We start from the raw sequence: 19,015 nt of genomic DNA, 5'->3' as shown, positions 1-19,015 counted from the left end.
GGTTCTTTGGAAACTGTTTGTACATGAATAATATAGAAATTTTTGCCTCTGCAATTCTCATTAAATAATATTTATTTAAGCTGAGAAGAAAGAAACGGTGAGTGAATCCTCCCCCAGCAACTAAGGTATCCAGGTCCTCTCCTTGGGACTGACTAGGCAGTTGGCCCGAACCATGGAGAGTGAGGAAAAGCAGGGTGGCAAAATGGCCCACCTGGTAGCCACAGGGAGCAAGGGGAGCTCTCACCCCCAGCCAAGGGAGGCAGTGAGTGATTGTGCTCCCCCGCTCATGAAACCATGTATGTTCCACGGATCTGTGCAACCCATGGATCAGAAGATCCCCTCGTGAGCCCCATCACCAAGGCCTTGGATCCCAAGCACAGAGCTGTGCAGATTCTCAGTGGCTGCTCAGCTGGAGGCTGCCCAAGACTACCAAGTTCCTGGGGTGGAGGGGTGGCTGCCATCACTGCAGCTTCAGTCAGCTGTTTTCGCCACCAGTGCCAGGGAGACTGGACAGTTTGGACCCAGGAGAAATTCCCCACAGTGCACCACAGCAGCTGTGGCAGATCATGGCCAGACTGCCTCTTTATGCCAGACCCAGACCTATTCCTCCCCACCAGGCAAGGCCTCCTTGTGGGAATTTCAGCAATTTCAGTCAGGCGTTTATGGACAGAACACTGATCTCCCTGGAACGTAGCCCCTGAGGGGTGGGGTGGCCACAGTCCCTGTGGATCAGTGGGCTTAGACTTTTCCCCTGCTGTATCTGAGGAATCTAGGCAGACAAATGTGATTCCCTCCAGCGCAGCACACCCCTTCCACCAAGGGGCAGCCAGAGAGCTTTGTTAAGTGGATTTCTGATCCCATGCCTACTGACTGGGAGAGACCACCAAGCAGGGGTCATCAGACAACTTACACATGACTATTCCTGTTGGCATTAGGTTGGTGCCGCTCTGAGACAGAGATCCTAGAGGAAGGAGCAGGCAGCCAACTTTGCTGTTCTGCAGCCTCCACTGGTGACACCTCCAGGGGTGGGATAGACCCAGATGAATAGGGTCTGGAGTGAACCTCCAGCAAACTGCAGCAGCCCTATGGAAGAGGGGCCTGACTGTTAAGCAAAAAACAAATAGAAAGCAACAACAACAATAGCATCAAGAAAAAAGTCCCCACAAAAACCCCATCCACATATCAGCAGCCTCAAAGATTAAAGCTAGATAAACTCAGGAAGATAAGAATCAATGAAAAAACACTGAAAACTCAAAAAGGCCAAGTGCCTCTTCTCATCCAAATTATTATAACACCCTTACAGCAAGAACACAGAAATGGGCTGAGGTTGAGATGGAGAAACTGAAAGAAGTAGCCTACAGAAAGTGGATAATAATGAACTTTGTTGAGGTAAAGGAGCATTTTCTAACCCAATGCAAAGAAGCTAAGAACCATAAGAAAACATTATAGGGAGTTGTTAACCAGAATAACCAGTTTAGAGGGGAATATAAATGACCTGATGGAACTGAAGAACACAACACGAGAACTTAAGAAGGCAACCACGAGTATCAATAGCTGAATAGACCAAGCGGAGAAAATAATTTCAGAGACTGAAGATGATCTTGCTGAAATAAGACAGGCAGACAAGATTAGAGGAAAAAAAGAATGAAAAGGAATGAAGAAAACCTTTGAGAACTATGGGATTATGTAAAAAGACTGAAGAGACTGAACCTATGATTGATTGGGGTACCTAAAAGAGATGGGAAGAATGAAACCAAGTTGGAAATAATACTCCAGGATATTACTCAGGAGAACTTCCCCAACCTAGCAAGACAGGCCAACATTCAAACTCAGGAAATCCCGAGAACCTCAGTAAGATACTTCATGAGAAGACCAACTGCAACACACATAATAATCAGATTCTCCAAGGTCGAAATGAAGGAAAAAATGTTAAGGGCAGCCAGAGGGAAAGGCGAGGTCATTTACAAAGGGAAGCACATCACAATAACAGTGGACCTCTCAACAGAAACCATACAAGCCAGAAGAGATTGAGGACCAATATTCAACATTCTTAAAGAAAAGAATTTCCAAGCCAGAATTTCCTATTTGGTCAAACTGAGCTTTATAAGTGAAGAGAAATAAAATATTTTTCAGACAAGCAAATGCTGAGGGAATTTATCACCACCAGGCCTGCCTTGCAAGAGCTCCTGAAGGAAACACCAAATATGAAAAGGAAAAACTCTTACCAGCCACTACAAAAACACACTGAAGTACACAAACCAATGACACTATGAAATACTACATTAACAAGTCTGCAAAATAACCAATTAGCATCATGATGACAGGATCAAATTCACACATAGCAATATTAACCTTAAATGTAAATGGGTTAAATACCCCCAATAAAAAGACAGCAAATAGCAAGCTGGATACAGAGTCATGACCCATCAGTGTGCTGGATTCAATAGACCCATCTCACGTGCAAAGACACACACAAGTTCAAATTAAAGGGATGGAGGAAAATTTACCAAATAAATGGAAAGCAGAAAAAAGCATGGGTTGCAATTCTAGTTTCTGACAACATAGACTTTAACCAACAAATATCAAAAGAAGACAAAGAAAGGCATTACATAATGGTAAAGGGTTCAATTCAACAAGAAGAGCTAACTATCCTAAATATATATGCACCTAATGCAGGAGCATTCAGATTCATAAAACAAGTTCTTGGAGACCTACAAAGAGACTTAGACTCCCACACAGTAACAGTGGGAGACTTTAACACCTCACTGTCAATATTAGACATTGAGACAGAAAATTAACAAAGATATTCAGAACTAGAACTCAGCTCTGGATAAGGTGGACCTAATACATATCTGCAGAACTCTCCACCCCAAAACAACTGAATATACATTCTTCTCAGTGCCACATAGCACTTACTCTAAATTCATCACATAATTGAAAGTAAAACTCTTCAGCAAATTAAAAAAAAACTGAAATAATAAGCAGTATCTCAGATAACATCACCATCAAATTAGGGCTCAAGACTAAGAAACTCACTCAAAACTACACAACTACATTGAAATTTAACAACTTGCTCCTGAATGACTCCCAGGTAGATATGAAGTTAAGCCAGAAATCAAGATGTTCTTTGAAACCAGTGAGAGAGATGATTGTATCAGAATCTCTGGGATGCAGCTAAAGCAGTGTTAAGAGGGAAATTTACAGCACTAAATGTCCTCATCAAAAAGCTAGAAAGATTTCAAATTGACATACTAACATCACAACTAAAAGATCTCGAGAACCAAGAGCAAAGAAACAACAAAGCTAGCAGAAGACAAGAAATGAAAAAGATCAGAGTGGTGCTGGAAGAATTGGCTAGCCATATGCAAAAATTGAATTTGGACCTTTTGCTTACACCTTATATGAAAATTGACCCAAGATGAATTAAAGACTTAAATGTAAAACCGAAAACTGTGAAAAATAACCCAGAAGAAAATCTAGGCAATATCATGGTCTTGGACAAAGATATCATGACAAAAACACCAAAAGGAATTGCAATAAAAGCAAAAATTGACAAATGGAATTAATTTAAAGTAAAGAGCTTCTGCACAGCAAAATAAACTATCATCAGGGTGAACAGACAACCTACAGAGTGGGAGAAAATTTTAGCAATCTATCCATCTGACAAGGTTCTAATATCCAGAATCTACAAGGAACTTAAACAAATTTACAAGAATAAAACAACCTTAAAAACTGGGCAAAAGACATGAGCAGACACTTTTCAAAAGAAGACATTTAAGTAGCCAAGAAACAAATGAAAAAAAAAGCTCAACATCACTGATCATTATAGAAATGCAAATGAAAACCACAATGAGGTACCATCTCATGCCAGTTAGAATGGTGATTATTAAATAGTCAAGAAACAACAAATGCTAGTGAGGCTGTGGGGAAATAGGAACATTTTTACACTATGGGTGGTAATGTAAATTAGTTTAACCATTATGGAAGACAGTGTGTTGATTCCTCAAAGACCTAGAACCAGAAATACCATTTGACCCAGCAATCCCATTACTGGGTATATACCCAAAGGAATATAAAACATTCTGTTATAAAGATACATGCACTCGTATGTTCATTGCAGCACTATTCACAATAGCAAAGCCATAAATCAACCCAAATGCCCATCAATGATATACTGGATAAGGAAAATGTGGTACATGTATGCCGTAGGATACTGTGCAGCCGTGAAAAGGATGAGATTGGCCGGGTGTGGTGGCTCATGCCTGTCATCCACTTTGGGAGGCCGAGGCAGGTGGATCACTTGAAGTCAGGAGTTCGAGACCAACCTGGTCAACATGGGGAATCCCTGTCTCTACTAAAAAAAATAAAAAATTGGCTGGGCACGGTGGCAGGCACTTGTAATCGCAGCTGCTCAGGAGGCTGAGTAAGAAGAATTGCTTGAACCTGGGAGGTGGAGATTGCAGTGAGCCGAGATTGCACCACTGCACTCCAGCCTGGGCAACAAGAGCTAAAACTCCGTCTCAAACAAAAACAAAAACCAAACCAAACCAAACAAAACAAAACAAAAAACAATGATATTATGTTCTTTGCAGGGACGTGGATGGAGCTGGAAGCCATTATCCTCAGCAAACTAATAAACTAATGTAGGAACAGTAAACCAAACACCTCATGTTCTCACTCATAAGTGGGAGCTGAACAATGAGAGAACATGGACACAGAACAACACACACTGGTCTGTTAGTGGGGACAGGAGGAGGAAGAACATTAGGAAAAATAGCTAATGTGTGCTGGGCCTAATTCCTAGGTGATAGGTTGATAGGTGCAGCAAACCACCATGGCACATGTTTACCTGTGTAACAAACCTGAACATCCTGCACATGTATCCTGGAACTTAAAATAAAATAATATTTTCTTAATGCATCATTATTCTTGACACTAACTTATTCTTTGTGCCACCTGTGAATACTGAACTCCAAATACTCTCTTAACTGTTTTTACTATACTTTATGGTAATGACAACAAAAGCAAATTTATCCAGCATATGCAATATAATGTGAAAAATAATTCATTTTCTGGTCATATTTAATTTACTATGTGGGACTTTATAGCATAAACTCTATCTTCTTTGATCTCCTGAGGTCAAAACATGTAATCCTAGAACATGATCTCTTTCCGTGTTGACCATACTTCTGCCTTCCACAAAGTATTACCAGTAGGAGAATAGTAAAATATCCAGAAAAGGGTGTGAACAGCGGCCCCACTTGAGCAAAATGTGTCTGTCTTTCTCCCAACATGACCGTTGACAAATCCAGGAAAGCCTAATGTCACCGTGTAAGTGGAGGTAAGAGAGGATATCAAGCAAATGGTCCTGTTCTGCTTGCAGGCTGTCTCAAAGTCTTCAGAGGAAGAATTCTGTGGCCACTCCAGAAGGACTACCTCATCCAGTGAAGACAACAGAAATGGTAGGATAACATCTCTGAGTGCAATGGCAAGGATATACAAGGTTAAAGATGCTTGCTTGCTACTACCCCCACTCTTCCTAGGTGTTGTAGACTGGAGGTGACATCATGGATCCTACGTGGATGAGCAAGAGTACATATATGGGCCCAGACACCTACCTCAAGTGCAAGTTAGGGTGGTGAGCCATTAGTAGTCCAGAGCCCTAAACTCATTTTATGAATAGTGTAAGTGAAAGCCACCTCAAATCAGATTGTCTGAATCATTCAGGTGGCTCAATCTCGCAGAGTCTTGTGAAACAAAGCTGTTTGGCAAGAGTTATCTGTTTACCAAATCACCATTCTGGAACTAGGGTCAGTCCATGGGGCTCTTGTAAAACACAGTAGTCAGAACTACTGGAAATCCTTAGGGAATCTGGTCAACTTAATGTATGGTTAAGGAGTGGCCTAGCCGGGCGCGGTGGCTCAAGCCTGTAATCCCAGCACTTTGGGAGGCCGAGGCGGGCGGATCACGAGGTCAGGAGATCGAGACCATCCTGGCTAACACGGTGAAACCCCGTCTCTACTAAAAATACAAAAAATTAGCAGGGCGTGTTGGCGGGCGCCTGTAGTCCCAGCTACTCGGGAGGCTGAGGCAGGAGAATGGCGTGAACCCGGGAGGCGGAGCTTGCAGTGAGCCGAGATCGTGCCACTGCACTCCAGCCTGGGGGACAGAGCAAGACTCCGTCTCGAAAAAAAAAAAAAAAAAAAGGAGTGGCCTAAAGGAGAAAAATTGGGACAGGGCCAATGCAAATCCCAGTTCTTGTACACAGTCACCTGTCCAGGGGTCACTGCACAGTCCTTGACAGTTAAAATGGATTTAGAATTTGTTTGTTTGTTTAAGAGACCAGCTCTTGCTCTGCTGCCCAGGCTGAACTGCAATGACGTGATTATAGCTCGCTGCAGTTTGGAACTCCTAGACTCAAGTGATCCTCTCATCTCAGCTTCCTGAGTAGCTGGGACTTCAGGCATGCGCCACTGTGCCAGGCTAATTTTTAAACATTTTTTGGTAGAGGTAGGGTCTCACTATATTGCCCAGGCTGGTCTCAAACTCCAGATCTCAAGTGATCATCCCGCCTTAGCTCCCCAAAGTGCCGGGATTATATGCATGAGCCACTGTGTACAGCCAGAAAGTTTTGATTGGCAAATCTTGGCAACCAGGATTTATGTGGGACCAAGTCTGGCCTTGCAATGAGCTGTGTGGGTGCCATTGCTGGAACTGTTCAGTCCCAGGCACTGCAAGTAGACTGGAAAAATTTGGAAAAGCCACTGTGAACCATGATACCCATGGAGATGCAGACTTTGGGGAAGCACCTCAAATGTATATGTGGAAAGGCCAAATTCCAGAAAATATTCAATATTGAAAAACATTTGACCAAATATAGCAAATCAGTAAAACAGATACCTTTTGCAATTAAAAGTCTAAAACATCAATTGATATTATATGCAATATTAATTAGCATGTGTCCGTGGAAAACCATTTAGATAATATTCACCATTTAATCATATATTCACTATGTGTTTAGCACATTAGGAATGCAATAGAGATGCTTGCTGCATTAAGGATGTACTACATTAGAGATGCAATAATCACTAATGTATTTCCTACACCTTCTGTGATAGATATTAAGAGCCATAAAATTGTTTATAATCTTTAGCTGATTTATGCAATTTTATAATTTAATACTAGGAAGTAAGGCAGGTGATAAGTCAATGAAAGAATGTATATACTAAGTATCGTACATTGTATTGTATATTATTGATAACCAAAATATCTATAAATAGTAGCAAACTTCTGGTTCAACTAATTAATAGAATATTGTACATCAGTTTAAATTAGAATTATGAAGCTATCTGGCAAAATTGATCATGACTACAATTTTATAAATTCATATTTGCATGAAAATAAGGACCAATGAGGAACATGGATATATGAACAACTGATATCTTCGGTGACTCTCATTATTATTTTAATATATTTATAGGATGTTAACATTAAGAGAAATTAAATAAAATTAATGATTGCCCTTAGTCACATATGATTCTTTAACAAAGTGCAATCACCTGTACAATGGTGAAACCTATATCCTGAGGGTTGTTGTTCATTCATTAATTTAATTAATTTTTTTTAGTGGCACATTTTCTCTATGCCAGATACTTTTTTTAATAAGCACTAATAATTAGTGAAGAATGAAGTGAGGCGAATGGATCAGGGGTTCTGTTTGGGGCATAAGATGGAGAAACCTACTTTTCTAACCTAGTGGATTTAAATTCATGACACCAAGTAAAGAGTTAATAGTAGATAGCTAACTCTTGAGCTAAAATAGTATGTTCATTAATGTCCTAAGTATATGCATAATAAATTAGATAAAAATCAATTATGCAATACTCTGAGGTAATTTCAGTTTCTGAAAAATGTTATGAAAAAACTAAAATTGGCTGGGCATGGTGGATCATGCCTGTAATCCCAACACTTTGGAAGGATGAGGTGGGCGGATAACGAGGTCAGCAGATCGAGACCATCCTGGCTAACACGGTGAAACCCCATCTCTACTAATATACAAACAATTAGCCAGGCATGGTGGCATGTGCCTGTAATCCCAGTTACTTGGGAGGCTGAGGCAGGAGAATCACTTGAACCCAGGAGGCGGAGGTTGCAGTGAGCTGAGATCGCGCCACTGCACTCCAGCCTGGGCAACAGAGCGGGACTCTGTCTCAAAAAAATAAAATTAAAAATTAAAACATAAAAATAAAAAACTAAAATTAGATAATGGAGTAGAAAGTCATAGAGTTTCAGATGGAAGTGAGGAGAAAGAAAATTTTATTTGAGAACGTAATAGGACCGATACCTAAACAATGAGGAAAAAACAAGCATGAGGAGATCTCAGAGAAGAAAATTTCATGTAGAAGAAACATCCATGACAAATTTCCTGAGGGAGATTCAGCCAGATAATACTATTGTAGGCCATGATGAGAACCATGGTGTTTCCTGAGTATGATGAGCAGCCGTTAAATATTTTAGGCAAAAAAGTGTTTTAAACAGACCACTCAGGCTGCATTGAGTTTGTGGCACGGCTGGAGATTAAAAGTGGGAACGAGGCTGGGCGCGGTGGCTCACGCCTGTAATCCCAGCACTTTGGGAGGCCGAGGCGGGCGGATCACGAGGTCAGGAGATGGAGACCATCCTGGCTAACACGGTGAAACTCCGTCTCTACTAAAAATACAAAAAATTAGCCGGGCGAGGTGGCGGGCGCCTGTAGTCCCAGCTACGCGCGAGGCTGAGGCAGGAGAATGGCGTGAACCCCGTGGGGGTGGAGCCTGCAATGAGCCGAGATGGCTCCACTGCACTCCAGCCTGGGTGAAAGAGCGAGACTCTGTCTCAAAAAAAAAAAAAAAAAAAAAAAGTGGGAACGAGGAAATACGACTGCTGGCTATTGGAGAGATGAGGTTGTATTTTGTGGTAGCTTGGTCTATGTGGCAGTTGAAGAGGATAAAAAGATATTGGAGCAGATATATTTTAGTGATATAACCAATATACCATGAAATGGAGTAAATTGAGAGAAGAGGAGATCAGGTCTTCTGATGATTCCAAGTTAATTTCAAGGGACATATTAAACATAGAATAGAAGATTAAATGCTTATTGTGAAATAAGTATGCAAAAGTAGTTGGTAGTTGCTAACCTAAAATAACTAAACTCATTGTGTACCAGGTATTGTAAAGTATAGAGAGGATGTATTTAAAATTGCCTATGTGCTTTCATAGCACTATATTCGTATCTCCTACATATCACTTATTCAACTTTGTTTTCTTGAATAATTCCACTATTAAACTGTGTTACTTTGGTGGTCACTAATCTTTGTGCCAATAGTAATTAGATCAAAGCCTGACCCAGAGAAGAAGCTTAGTAAATATTCATGAATGAATGAATCTAATTTGAGGTGGAAAATTGAAAAGAAAATAATTCCACGTATAAGATAATAACAATGTACTTTTTTTGTTTTGTGATTCAGATCCTAAATTATATAGAATAAACTTTGTGTTCAGAGACTGGTAAGGCATAGAAGTTGATTGCTGAGACATTGAAGCAAGCATTAGAGTTTATGTGAATGGAATTCCGATCCAACATAATGTATAACCAGTCACAGAAGACAAATATACTTACAGTTGAAATAAGCGTTGTAGAATTTTTTTAATTGTGAGGGTCAAGTCAAGACCATTTGCTCTGCTCTTTAATCATTTTTATTGCTCTATGTATATCGCACAGATATGTGTAAAGTGTAGCATAATATACATTTTGTCAACAGAATACAAAAGTGATTTAAGTGAGAAAGAGAAGAAGATACTGATATCTAATTCACAGGTCAAGTTTTTAATGCTACATATTGGATAGAATGTTCTTTAGTAAACCTCTAGCGAAGCCAGAAATTAGGATCCTTTAATAGAACTGTCTAGGGTCTCCCTGTTAAAATTGATGTATAATGTTAGTTTTTAATAGATGCTTTCTATCAAATTAAGAAAGTGCCATTCTATTTTTAGGTTACTGAAACTTTTATTAAACTGGAAATTGGTGATGAATTGCACCTTATCTTTTACGTCATCTGTGAAGCTGTTTTTTGTCTTTTAATCTTTTAAGATAATACATCATAGTATTATTAGTTATTCAAATTTTGACTTCATTTTCATTGCTGAGTTAAATTCTATTTACTCAAGATATATCAATGTTTTGATATATTGTATTTGATGAGCTAACATTTTATGTGGAGTCTTTGCATGTGCATTCATAAATAACATTCAACCATAGATAAGGTTTTTATTTGTACTTTTCTGTACAATCTTGGTAGTATAATTATGCTAGCTTCCTATAATTTATTTGGAAGTATTTAATTTTTAAAAATGAAGCAATTTAAATAATATCAGTGCTATTTAAAATTTTCATAACATTTTTTGTAAAATTATCCATGTTTATTTTGTCAGAGATAATTTGTTCATTTTGTTCTGTGCTTATCCTGATTAGTGTTTTAATTATTGAATCAATTTGTTAAAACCTTTACAATTTAGTGTAATAAAGTACATATAGAAATCTCCTATAACATTTTAATGTCTTCTTATTCACTTGTAGTTTTTTTGTATTTACTGTTATTTTTGTGTTTTTTCTCTTAACATTTTAGCATATTTGTCATTAAAAAATTCTTTCCATAGATTTTGCTCTTGACTTATGTTGGTTTATTATTGAATTCTCAAATTTACTTATTTCTCCCTTTCCATACTTTATTTTTTTAGCTTCCTTACTTGTATCCGTGATTTACTAATTTTCAGTCAATGTTTCATGATAAAATAATTTAAAGCTATGTATTCTTTTCCTTTTAATAGCAATTGGTCCCCTCCTGTTATTTGGGTATTTTACAAATTTGTAACTGTAACATATTCTAGCAACAAGTAATGTTATACTATTTATTCAAGCAGAAAATTACAGAATGGTTTATAACAGGTGTGTCTAATCTTTTGGCTTCCACATTGGAAGAAAAAGAATTATCTTGGACCACAAATAATACACTAACACTAACGATAGCTGATGAGCAAAAAAACCTCCTAATGTTTTATGAAAATTTACCAATTTGTGTTGGGCCTCATTCAAAGCCGTCCTGGGCTGCATGCAGGTTGCATGTGGGCTGCATGTGGGTTGAACAAGCTTACCTTAAAATATTTGAGAGCAAAATAGTCTTTTGTAAATAATGTTCAAAAAGTAATGTTAAAATAAAAACATTCTTTGCATTTTGAATACTGATTGTCAAATAAAGGAAAACTCTGGTGTCTTACTATTAATAATAGATTTTCTACGGGTATACTTTTTATCATTGAAATATAATTTACGTGTAGGCCACATACAAATTTTAAACTTACAGCCTGATCAATTTTTATATATTTATGCACCCATGCACCTATCACCCAGGTTAAGATATAGAATATTCCCATTATACCAGGAAGCTCCCTTTGTCCTTTTTAAATCAACACATCTCTGCCATTATTTTGATTTATATCACTATAAAGAGAAAATACAGTCTTCTCTATACTCATACAATACCTCACTTCTGACACCAAATGTATGAATTTATTTTTGCCACACCTACCAACTCTCCAACTCTCTGGACACTGCCCGGGTGTCCTACAACATAACTCAATTCTGATACTACCTATATAAAGTTAGTCCAGATGCCACAGATTAAGAGCTCAGTTCCATAAGATTGCCCCCTACTGGACATCAGTCACAAGTAGTAGGTTCCCAGGTTACTCTCATTTTTATCTGACTTGGCTACAATTCATGGATTCCCATTATACTCTCCTCACATTTGAGAATTTGCTATAATGGCACAAAGAACTCAGGGAAACACTGAAGTTTATCTTTTTACTATAAGACAATGATAAAGGATACAGATAAGAGCCAGACTGAGAGGTACATAGAGCAAGATCTGGAAGGGTCTCGAGCATCCCCATGGAGCTGCGATATACCACTCTCCTGGCATATGGATGTGTTCATCAGCCCAGAAGCTCTCCAAACTTTAGGGATTTTTATAAAAGCTTCTAATGTATGCTTGATAATCATTAACTCAATCTCTAGTTCCTCTCTTGTCCTTGGAGGGGATGAGGAGTAGGGCTACAAGCTCCAAGCTTCTAATCATGGCTTGGTTTTTTTAGTGACCAGCCCCCATCCAAGAGCTATACAAAAGGCCACCAAGAGATACCTCATTAGAAAAAAAAAAATTTTCTATCCTCCAGTAAATCCCAAGGAATTTAGGAGCCCTATGTCAGAAACTAAGATCAAAGACCAAATACTAGAAACAAAGATTCTCCTAGCACCTCTATTGCTTTGGAAATTACAAGGCTTTTAGGAACTCTGTGCCAGAAACTGGGGGCAGAGACCAAATATATATTTCCTATTATGTCACCATCACTATAGATTGGTTTGGCTTGTTTTGAAAATTCATAAGATGTAATGACATAAAATATGCTTGTTTGTGTCTGGCTTCTTTTATGCAACATAGTGATTTTGAAAATCAGTTATGTTGTTGCAAATAAAATTTTTTATTTATGTGCCAAATTTCCATGTGTGATTAATAACACAGTCTTTCTATCCATTTTTTCTCTTAATGCACATTTGGAATGCATCTAGTTACTGTCTTTTATAAATAAAGCTGCTATGAATATTCTTATAGAATCTTCTTGTGAACATACATTTTTATTTATTTTGTAAATACTAGAATTAAAATTTTTGGCTTGCGGAAAAGATGTAAGATTAATTTTAGTAGAAACTTTCAGTTTCTCAAAGTGGTTGTGCTATTTCACATACCCAAAGGAACAAAATTTAACTTGCATTTCTCCATTAACTAATACTGCTTAGCGCCTTAATACACACATACACACATATAATTTGATTAAATCACTTCTTATGTGTTTGTTCAAGTCATAGGACCAGTTTATAAATTGTGTTTTTTGGTCTTCTTATTACTGATATGTAGATGTGCTTTATATATTATCAAAATAAAATTTGTCATGTAATTATATTGCAAACCTTTTCTCTCATTGTGATTTAATTTTGATTTTTATTTCGATGAGCAAATGTTTTTAATTATTTAGAAATATATGTATTTTAAATGCAGATTCTTACACATTTTCTATGAAATTTATTACTAGCTTTTAAAAAATAATTGATAACATCCTAAATGATATTTTAAAATAATTACCAATATTTCCCAATTTTTGGCTACAATATACATTCAATTTTTCTGATACCTGTATTTACCTTATGTCTTGTGAGAATTAAGGAAAAATTTCCAGAAGTTAAAATCTTCAGTGAATAAAAATAAGTAACAATAAATTTAGTAGAAGGTAAGAAGTTATATATTTACAGGGATTATTTAATCAAGTGCTTAATTACATCATATGGCATTCACTATACTGTTGTCAACACTTTCTTAATGGTAGTAAAATTCCTGTGCTTTCATTTTTTTTTTGCGGGGGTAGTGGTTCTAGTTTAAATTCAACTCCATTGCAAAACACTTCTAGTTCCTAGTACTATCTCTCAATCTATCTTCTGATAAGAACCTAACTGAGTAAACTCAACCCTCTGCTACTTTTTAAATTGTTCCTTAAGCAAGTAATCTTTGCTAATGTAAATCGCACCATTTGGGGAAAAATGTTTTTATTTAATTTATGAGACCGGCTAAAAATTATCACACAAATACTTTTGCATTTTCTTTTCAGCCTGCTTGAGAGCTCTGCTTGGTCTGTGTACTGCTCAATTTTCCCACCCAACCTGGAGTGGGACTACATCAAACTTAAAAGCTTCTGCACAGCAAATAAGACAATCAACAGAGTGAAAAGACAACCTACACAATGGGAAAAGATATTTTGCAAACTATGTATCTGACAAGAAGATAATTTCCAAAATATATAAGAAACTCTTACAACTTAACAGCAAAAGAAAGAAAGAACGAAAGAAAAGAAAGAAAGAGAAAAAGGAAGAAAGAAGAAAAGAAAGAGAGGAAGAAATTTTAAAGTGGATGAGCCAAGGGCTTGAACAGATACTTCTTCAAGGGACAGATACAAATAACCAATAAATGCATGAAGAGGTGTTTCACGCTACTAATCATTAGGGAAACACAAACCAAAACCACAATGAGGTATCATCTTATACTTGTTTTAAGATGGTTATTAATAAAAACACACAAAATAAGTATTGGTGAGGATGTGGAGAAATTGGAACTCTTGTACATTATGGGCACATAAAATGGTGCGATAGCTACAGAACACAGCAAAAAGGTTCCTCAAAAGATTAACTGCTATATGATCTAGCAATTCCACTTCTGGTCATATATCCAAAAGAATTGAATTCAGAATTTCAAAGAGAGATCCATACTCATTGCATTATTGTTTACAAAGCTCAGATATAGAAAAAATTTAAGTGTCCATTGCACTTAATTTGATAAACAAAATGTGCTATATGCATGCAATGGAATACTATTCATCCTTAAAAAATTAAGTCCTACCATTTGTGACAACATGGATTTACCTAGAGGATATTATGCTAAATAAAATCAACTAGTCAAAGAAGGATAAATATGGCATGATTCCACTTACATGAATGGCTGCCTGGAGCTTAGGGAAAATGGCAGTCCTTCAGAGGGTGTAAAGTTTTGATAATGCTCGATGAAAAAGTTCTAGAGCCTGTTGTACAACAAAATTCCTACAGTTAATGCAGTATTGTATATTGTGCACTTCAAAACTTACTAAGAGTGTGGATCTCACTTTAAATGTTCTTACTACCAGCACCACAACCAAGATCATCAAAAAACAAAAGCAAAAAATAAAAACAAATGAACACAAAAAATCTTGTGTAGTTTTGGATATAACCATTATCTTGACTTTGATTATCACTTCATAATTGTTTGCATATATTCAAGTTCATGAAATTGTACATATTAAATATGTGCAGTTTTTTCCTTTTTTGTTTGTTTTTTTGAGACAGTCTTGCTCTGTCAACCAGGCTGGACTGCAATGGTGCGATCTTGGCTCACTGCAACCTCTGTCTCCCTGGTTCAAGCGATTCTCCTGCCTCAGCCTCCCGAGTAGCTGGGATTACAGGTGCCAACCACCATGCCCAGCTAATTTTTGTATTTTAGTAGAGACAAGATTTCACCATGTTGGTCAGTTTGGTCTCAAACTCCTGACTCTCAGATGATCCACCCACCTTGATCTCCCAGTGCTGGGATTACAGGTGTGAACCACCATGCCCGGCCTATGCAGTTCTTTGTATATCAATTATATCATAATAAAGATATCAAAAACAAAATAATGATAATATGAAAAGACAAAAATGAGAGAACTACCACCAACACCACTGGCACCAAACCTGTCATGTGGTTCTCACAGGCAAGTTTTCTTAGTACAATATAAACCACATCCTTGTGCAGTCAGTGGTAAAAGAAGGTGAAAAACAAACAAAAAAAGCTAATGGATTGGGCATTGTATATTAATGAAGGAGACTTTCTTAAAAGAGAGAGCCACCATACTGTATGCTACTTTTTCATCTGATTCTTTTGAGGAATGATTACTCTTTCAAGTAATTTGCTCATTTTCTCATTGGATTGTTTTATTTTTGATTTGCAGGAGTTATTTATAATTTTTTAATATAATTCCTTAGACCTATACATGCATTTCAAGTATTCTCCAGTCTGATTTTTCTGTTTATTTTCTTAATGATGTCTTTTGTAAACATTTTTTAAATGAAATCCAATACATTATTTTTGAAACTTTGAAATTTTAAAGGAGTGTGTTTAAGTATGATTCTTTTTTTTAATTCACTCTTAGTAGCACTTGGAGGAGTCTTTCAAACTGAAGACTTATCTCTATCTTTACTTCTGAAGAACTTGTTGAGTCTTTCTTTTTTATTTTTTCTGAGATGGAGTCTCGCTCTTTCACCCAGGCCAGACTGCAGTGGCGCTATCTCTGCTCACTGCAAGCTCTGCCTCCCGGGTTCACACAGTTCTCCTGCCTCAGCCTCCCGATTAGCTGTGACTACAGGTGCCCACCACTGTGCCCAGCTAATTTTTTGTATTTTTAGTAGAGACGGGGTTTCGCCATGTTAGCCAAGATGGTCTCGACCTCCTGACCTCGTGATCCGCCCACCTCGGCCTCCCAAAGTGCTGGGATTACAGGCGTGAGCCACTGTGCCTGGCCGAGTATTTCTTTTTAAGAATGTATTTCATTCGTTTTTTTCCTGCCAACTTTTCGGAGGCTCTTGTTGGACATGTGGAACCATCAAGTACTCTTTATTTATTTTTTCTCCTATAATTTCCATGTAATTACACTATGTTTTGAGTTATTTCTTCTTTTTTTAAAAAGTTTCCATTTGTTATACAAATGATATACCATATATGTAAAATATACAATAGATATATTAAAATACGTAATCTTTTAAAACTACTTGTTCAGTGGTTCTCTCAGAGGCATGTGAACGAGAGCAACTCCATCTTAAACAGAAGCTGGGTAAAATGAGTCTGAAACCTACTGGGCTGTTTTCCCAGATGGTTAAGGCATTCTAAGTCACAGGATGAGATAGCATGTCAGCACAAAATACAGGTCATAAAGACCTTGCTGATAAAACAGGTTGTAGTGAAGGAGACAGCCAAAACCCACCAGAACCAAAATGGCGATGAGAGTGAACTCTGGTTGTCCTCACTGCTACATTCCCACCAGCGCCCTGAAGTTTACAAATGCTATGGCAACATCAGGAAGTTACCTATATGTTCTAAAAAGGGGAGGCATGAATAATCAGACCTATTGTTTAGCATGTCATCAAGAAATAACCATAAAAATGGGCAACCGGCCGCCCTTGGGGCTTTCATTTTGCACTGCGGACTCACCCTAAATTCTTTCTTGCGCCAGATCCAAGAACCCTCTCTTGGGGTCTGGATCGGGACCCCTTTCCTGTAACAGTTTCATTTTTATAACTTACTTTCTTGTTTTATAGATATTGTATCTTCTTAAATATAACAGATTGCATTAAAGAATTCTTTAATTTTTTACTTCTTTCCCAAATTGGTTTTTCTTGACCTTTCTCTTTCAAGTGGCTAGCATTCCTCATATGCTGGAGATCTTACTTATCTGTGCATATTTTAGAAGAAAGAATGGATAGTTAGCTTCCGGTTTCTTTAAGGTTGTGTAAGTACTGTTTCTTTCCAACTGAATAGAGATATCAAATACAGGTACAAGAAGCCGTCTACATGCTTTACTATTCAACCAGAAAGAAAGCAGGTCTAAAGCTGTCTATAATACTTTGGGTTCTCTCTATGACAGAATTAGAGGTTATCACAGATTTTTTTGTATCCAATTGTTTTGTGCCTATGTGTACCATAGTCTTCTTGGCCTTGCAAGAATTTTTTTAACCTACATTACATTATAATGTATGCAACTCTTATGCAGCTCAGAATGTTAACTAAGAAGAATTCTCTCCCTGTTGGAAATATAGTTTCTTAATGATTATGACATTAATGCAAAGGGAGTTACTGGCTTATATATCAGTAACCAGGGCTTCATTCTATGATGCTTGAGGCACCCATATCTATTATAGAATTATAATCAAGAAAAGATATGAACTCTCATATCCCTGAGGTGATGCTTTTTTCTTCACACCAGAATGTGCTGAAGAAACATTTTGCTAAAGAAATGCTTAATGGTGTTATATAATGTGAGCATGCAGGCTAGTAAATTAGTGGAGATTAGCTTTCTTAAGCTCTTGAAGAACTACGAGATCTAGATCAGTGCCGTGTGATTAACATTTCTGTGATGATGGTGTGCATTACATCTGTATGCCTAATAGGACAGCCACTAGACATATGTGGCAATTGCACACTTGAAACATGACTAGTGTGAGTGAATAATTGAATTTTAAATTGTGTATCTAATTAAGTTAATTCAAATTTAAATATATAGCCACATTTAGCTAGTGGCCACTGCATTAGGCCTATTAGACAGCTGAGATCTAGAAACTCAGTATCAGTTTATCATTCACTAATAGACTTAATATCTATCTTATTGAGCTGTTGTGAGGATAGCATGATGTAATAGGTTATACATAGTAAGCACTCCACAGATATTTGTGAAATTATTGAGGGTTAATTTTTCAGTACACATACCAAAGCCAGCTAAAACATCTACCTAGACTATTATCTTAATACCTGATGTCAATTTTTAGTGAAAATGAATTGTTATCAACTGACCCCTGATGATTTTATTTTCTGTATTTTTATATATATTGAATAAAATTTACCTCTTTACTTTCTGTCTGAAAGTCAGTCTTATTTTTGCAGCATTGCATAATTTGGTAAACTGTACTTTGAATTCAGTGATTAAGATAAATTCAATTTAATTCATTTTAGTAAGTTTAAGTATGCCACATGCTCTTTTTCTGGCTGTTTCTTTCTCTTATAATTGACTTAAGCCTTCAATTTTTTTTGTTGAGATAATAAAGGAATCTTTGTGAAATAGCAAAGATCTGTTTGCCTATTTATATATCACTGTATTTACAGGTGTAGATAGAGAGTGATTAAAAACTATTTTCACATTAAATTAAAATGACTCAGTTTATATAATATTTACTATGAGTATATATTCTGTAAAGTATAAGGAGGGATTTACTAATAACTTTGTTCATTCTCTATTAAAAAGCATCATGGGGTATAGGATAAAACTTCAGAACACCTACATTTTAGTAATGATTCTGTAACCTTGGCACTATAACTTTGGGGCTAATTATGGAATCTCTGTAAGCTTCAGCCTTTGCATCTATCACATAGAAATGGCAGTCCAAAAGTCTAGTTTCAGATCTTTTGTGGTAATTAGTTAAAACAATAAAAATTAGTAAGTAATTAAAAATATGGTAGATTTTAAAAATTCCAGTTGGATATTTCAAAGTTCAACATAAATTTTTGAATTAAATAATATTACAATGTTTAATAATACA

General features: G+C 36.9%; 1 long non-coding RNA gene across 1 annotated transcript in view; it reads left to right on the top strand.

Moving 5' to 3' along the window:
- Window positions 1–14,092, top strand: part of LOC134733307 (uncharacterized) — a 68,271-nt gene extending 54,179 nt beyond the window's left edge. Inside the window, exons 2-3 of the long non-coding RNA XR_010116790.1 lie at window positions 5,384–5,462; window positions 13,756–14,092. This is a non-coding gene — a long non-coding RNA (uncharacterized lncRNA). The remainder of the gene's footprint in view (window positions 1–5,383; window positions 5,463–13,755) is intronic.
- Window positions 14,093–19,015: the final 4,923 nt, after the last annotated feature.

The sequence above is a fragment of the Symphalangus syndactylus genome, chromosome 17 (assembly GCF_028878055.3).
Source record: "Symphalangus syndactylus isolate Jambi chromosome 17, NHGRI_mSymSyn1-v2.1_pri, whole genome shotgun sequence".
NCBI lineage: Eukaryota > Metazoa > Chordata > Mammalia > Primates > Hylobatidae > Symphalangus > Symphalangus syndactylus.
This window is presented reverse-complemented; position numbering and strand designations above follow the sequence as displayed.